General features: G+C 35.4%; 1 long non-coding RNA gene across 1 annotated transcript; it reads right to left on the bottom strand.

Moving 5' to 3' along the window:
* Nucleotides 1-2,204: 2,204 nt before the first annotated feature.
* LOC145815412 (uncharacterized) lies at nt 2,205-5,492 on the bottom strand. Its single transcript, XR_014358339.1, has 3 exons — nt 4,218-5,492; nt 4,000-4,080; nt 2,205-2,553 (listed from the first exon to the last, which is right to left on the bottom strand). It is a non-coding gene; the product is annotated as an uncharacterized LOC145815412 (long non-coding RNA).
* Between the last annotated feature and the right edge of the window lie 468 nt (nt 5,493-5,960).

Raw genomic sequence — 5,960 nt, 5'->3', positions numbered from 1 at the left:
TCACTGTATTTAAATAGATTAAATTCTGTTGTGTACAAAACAACAACAAGAATAAAAGAAATAGAGAAAAGGAGAGAATATGTTTGATTACAAAAATCAAACTCAATATAAAATTAAATAAATAAAACCACAGATTTTATTTTGTTACAAAAACAAAATTAAAATCTGATTAAATAAACAAATAAAAACAGAATTAAATTAAACAACTTACTTGGTTAATTTATATGAATAATTTTTCTGATCAAGTCCAGTGTTTAACACTGTGTCCTTAAGACAGATTCGTCCTCTCCACGGTGCTTTCAGAATTTGGACGTCTATCTCCCAGGATAAAATGATCTACTACAAACAATAGCAGCACTACAAATTGTTTGCCTTACGAACACACTAAGTGTTTATACTCTCTCTGACAAGAAAATAATGCAGCAAAATGAAGAGGAAGTTTGCAGAATTATGAAGGACGAAAATTAGAGTTTCAAAATCCAAATGAGGGTGGTCCTATTTATAGATGTGAAGGTGACTCTTTGTTTTGAATTGAACAGGTATCATACCTGTTGGGTTTTGAATTGAAACAGATTTGAATCAATTCAAACAGATAGTAAAACGGGAAGAGCCCTGTTTGGGTGTGCATTAATTCCAAAACAGTTTATTTCTGTTTGAAAACGGGAAGGGCTCTGTTTGGATGTACACTAATTCCAAAACAGTTTATTTCTGGAAGGGCCCTGTTTGGATGTACAGAAAATCCAAATCAATTTAATTTGAATTATGGATTTTATTTTAATAAAAAATAAAATTAAATTCAAATGTTTTTGGCCCAAAAAGATTAGAAGCCCAACCCAACCACACACCACGCACCCGCGCCCAAGCCTAGGCCCAGGCCAGCCCGCCCGACCGGACGGACGGCGGCGGCGGCGCGCGCGTGTGGTGATTTTTGGGTCCAATGGGTTTAGCCCATTTTGCCCATAACCTCTCCCTCTAAAACACTTGGGTACCCCTTGGGGCACACCCCAAGTATCTCACCCTAAGCCTTATAAACCCTTTCAAAACCTCCCACCAAATCAATGTGGGACAAGCCAATTTACAACCTTAAGGAATTTCCACCAAAACTCCATTTCCATGGAGCACACTTTGGCTTCAATTTCCCATTCACTCGGTAATGGTTTTGAGCAACCAAATATACCACGTGAATCACAACGCGGCATAGAACGCGTTACCACTTTGACCCGAGTAAATCGACACTCGGGGCCCACCTAAAAAATAGACCGAACTTAGGAAAAAAAAATTCTGGTTTTATCCAGAATTTTATAACCATTTCCAACACGCGCAACCCCGCCTCCTCCAGCCCGATTTTGATGGCCCCCTCCTATCCAGTTTTCCTTCTTCCTTCTCCTTCCTCCTCCTTCCTCTTCTCCGAATTCAAGCTAAATTCGAGCCTCCGAATTCGAACTACAAATCGGAGTCGCATTGAGAATTTTAATTTTAAATCTTTAAATAGAGTTTTAATGATGTAATTAGAAAATAAAAAATAAAAATAAAAACAAAAACAAAAATATAGGCGTATATACTTTCATTTCTTATCACATCACTAAAATTCTCTTTAAAATTTTAAAATCACTACAACAAAAAACACATTTGGCGACCCACAAATTTCGTCGCCAAAAGTACAAATTTCGTCGCCAAAAGAATCGGCGACAAAATATACAACTTGTCGCCAAAGCCCTGTCACTAAAAGTATTGGCGACGAAATCAAAAATTGTCACCGTATGTAGACATTTAGCGACAAACAAAATTAGTCGTTAAAAATCATATATTTTGTCGCTATAAAATTACAATTTGTTGCTAAAAGGTTAAAATTTGGATAGGCTATTTACTTTTAGCGACAAATAAATGCGTCGCCAAAAGTACTATTTAACGACAAAATTAATTTGGTCGCTAAAAATCACATTTTTAGCAACGAGTAATTTTTGGTTGCTAAATGTTCCTGGAATAACCACTAACTTTTAGCGACAAAAACAATATGTTGTTGCCAAATATATTAACAACGAAAAAAACAGCACCTGTTACTAAAAATTCACTATACAAATTTTGATTTTAATAATTTTCTTGTTCAAAATAATCCAAAACACCTATTTTCCTGTGCACAATATATACACAAATGTAATGTAAATAATAATACACCTGTGCAAGAGATTCATACTAATTCAAAATTAATAGCTATGAAAAATCCCAATAAACATAATTACAATTCTCTGACAATCTAAAACATGCATACCAAAGTACTTACAAACTACTAATATCAAACCCATAAATACATTACCAAATCCTATGTCAAAATATTTTCAAAATTACAACCAAATATTTTGATGTTAAACATCTAACCAACAAGTCATTTACTAAAATCCTATGTCAAAATATTTACAAAAACACAACACCAAATATTTTGATGCTAAACATTTAATCCATAAATCATTTACCAAAATCCTATGTCAAAATATTTCTAAAAACACAAAATCAAATCTTCTGATGTAGCCCAAACTATTTTCCACCAGTGCCAATCTGTCACATGAAAAAAGAAAAAACAATATTAGATTGACAAAAAAAAAAAAAAAAAAAACTCGATATGAACTTCACAATTTTGATTTTAATTTTGTAACGGGAAGTCCAATCGGGTGCTGTTTGCTCATACAACTCTATTTAGGCTTGAACAAGTTACCCGTGCCAAGTTTCGGTGGTTTCAGTGGTCATTTTGCAATTTTGGCCCCCGAACGGGCCTTTTAAGTTTTGTGTTTTACATTTTTTCTTCTAATTTTCTAACCGGAAATCCAATCGAGGTCCCGTTTGTTCCTACAAGTCTATTTAGGTTTGAACAAGCTATCCGTGCCAAGTTTTGATGGTTTCGGTTGTCATTTCGCAATTTCGGCTCCTGAATGAGCCTTTTAAGTTTTGTGTATTACAAATTTTCCTTCTAATTTTCTAACCGAAGATCCAATAGAGGTCCCGTTTGTTCCTACAAGTCTATTTAGGCTTGAAAAGGCTATCCGTGCCAAGTTTTGGTGATTTCGGTGGTCATTTTGAAATTTCAGCCCCCGAACGGGCCTTTTAAGTCTTGTGTTTTACATTTTTCCTTCTAATTTTTTAACCGAAAATCCAATCGATGTCCCGTTTGTTCCTATAAGTCTATTTAGGCTTGAATAAGTTGTCCGTGCCAAGTTTCGGTGGTTTCGGTGGTCATTTCGCAATTTTAACCCCCAAACGAGCCTTTTAAGTCTTGTGTTTTACAATTTTCCTTCTAACTTTCTAACCGGAGATCCAATTGAGGTTCCGTTTGTTCCTACAAGTCTACTTAGGCTTGAACAAGCTGTCCGTGCCAAGTTTCAGTGGTTTCGGTAGTCATTTCGAAATTTCGACCCCCGAACGGGCCTTTTAAGTCTTGTGTTTTACATTTTTCCTTCTAATTTTTTAACCGGAAATCCAATCGAGGTCCCGTTTGTTCCATCAAGTCTATTTAGGCTTGAAAAATCCATCCATGCCTAAGTTTTGGTGGTTCCGGTGGTCATTTCGCAATTTCGGCCCCCGAACGGGCCTTTTAAGTCTTGTGTTTTACAATTTTCCTTCTAATTTTCTAACCGGAGATCCAATAGAGGTCCCGTTTTTTCCTACAAGACTATTTAGGCTTGAACAAGCTGTCCATGCCAAGTTTCGGTGGTTTCGGTGGTCATTTCGCAATTTTGGCCCCCTAACGGGCCTTTTAAGTCTTGTGTTTTACAATTTTCCTTCTAATTTTCTAACTGGAGATCCAATCAAGGTCCCGTTTGTTCAACACAACCAGACATATTAAATGAAATGCTTGTAGTGACTCTAAAGACTCTTCATGTCGCTTTTTCAAAGCTTCCTATCAATTTGTAAACAACTTCAAAAGAAATAATAAAAACAACTTTTTAAATGAGATCGTTATTATTCATGTAGTAAATATAATACACAATGTTAAGAAACAAGACTTACTTGCAAGAGAAACATGTCTCTAGGCATTATTGCATCTTCAGGATAATGGCCAACACCTTCCAACTTAATGACCTCCAATAACTAATAAGGACAAATAGAGATGTATAATCAATGTCAACAATTGAAGAAAACCATTACAATTCAACAAGTCAATTTGAATTTAAAAAGATCAACCTTATATAGTGATTTCAGCAGTAAATCAAGAATAAATAACTTACCTCTTCGTGCTCAATAGTATGAGCTAGTGGAAGAATTACTTGGCCCCCAAAACTACCTGCCAACTTTTCTCTTTGGGTTGGTATCTCAAGGGGGCATGGGCAGTTTTACAACTGAATGGAAGCTAAATCAACTGATCGGTAAACTAATCAAACTCATAGTAATGAAAACAAACATCTATGATGTGTTTGAGCTATGCACAGTTTGGCTGATTGACAAAGAGGCAGAATCAGCCTCATAAGAGCTGAGCCCCAGCATACACACCAAAAACAAAAGCTGCATAACAAGTCGACAGCATTTGTCATCCTGGGATAATTTAACAATCTATGCATGAGAAACATAATCAACGAATGAAGTTTGGGAATGCCACCACTTTGTAATGAGTTTACTAATTTTAACTAAATTGCTCACACTGTTGCATTAACTATTGCATTCAGGGGTTTCACATCCCCAAGTGTCACATTTGAATCCAATGGAAGTCTTATGGCAATGTGATTGGTGATAAGGTTCATATACTAAGATTCAAATTCTGAAACCAATGAAGCCTAAAGAAAAGATAAATAAAACTGAAAGCAAATACTATGATGCCATCTTTTGGACAAAAAAGGATTTCAATTTCTTGGGGCCTAAAGCCTTTATCGTAGGTTTGTAAATCCTAGTTTGCTTATTTGAATTATCTGAGAATGATGATCTGTTTTAGAAGATGGTGTTTTGTGTAGTTGATGCTGGTTTACTATTTACTTGGGTGACATTTGTTCTTTATTGAGAATATGATTGATAATCTAGTCAAACCTTTGGCAATTAAATTGTGCAAATGTTCATGAACAACTGTTATTTTCTTGTCTTTCCGTGCATATTTCTTTTACAAGGCATCTCGTGACATGGATACACGATTTGGGATTAACAAAGAGCAAAGCGATTCTACTACTAAAGCATGGCTTGAGAAGATGAAAACCCTATTTATCAGAAAGGGTTGTGGATTCTCCTCACGGAGTGTTATTACAGGTGATGCATATAAAGGAGTCAATGAGATTGGACTGCCTTTTGAAATTGCTCAACGGATAACATTTGAGGAGAGAGTTACTCAATGTAACATGTAGTATCTGCAGAAGCTGGTTGATGAAAAGTTGTGTTTAACCTATAGGGATGGTTTGTCAACCTACTCGCTGAGGGAAGGTTCGAAGGGGCATACTTTTTTAAGACCTGGTCAAGTGGTACATCGACGGATAATGGATGGGGATATTGTTTTCATCAATAGACCTCCGACAATGCATAAACATTCCTTGCAAGCTTTGTCGATTTATGTTCGCGATGACCATACAGTCAAGATCAACCGTCTTATATGTGGGCCACTTAGTGCTGATTTTGATGGTGACTGTGTCCATATATTTTATCCTCAATCCCTTGCTGCAAAATCAGAGGTTTTGGAACTGTTCTATGTAGAGAAACAGTTGCTTAGTTCTCATAGTGCAACTAACGAATGTATTTTGGACTCTTTTTAACTCTAAAATTAGACATTAACCATACAGAGGGAAACATAAAACTTAAACCTTCATCTCCACAATACAAAGTAAACTCATTTTATTAATAATCTCTTGTCTCTTCACTTTATTTATTTGTTTTTAATTTGCCTATAATTTTCTGTTAACACCAACCAGCTTTTTGACTTCGAATGAATAGATATAAATAAAATATATTATTCTGTAATAAATTTTTGTACATAAATTCTATTAGTACATTATAGT

Source organism: Camellia sinensis, unplaced genomic scaffold (assembly GCF_055761805.1).
Source record: "Camellia sinensis isolate YWXY unplaced genomic scaffold, ASM5576180v1 Unanchor2, whole genome shotgun sequence".
Taxonomy (NCBI): Eukaryota; Viridiplantae; Streptophyta; class Magnoliopsida; order Ericales; family Theaceae; genus Camellia; species Camellia sinensis.
This window is presented reverse-complemented; position numbering and strand designations above follow the sequence as displayed.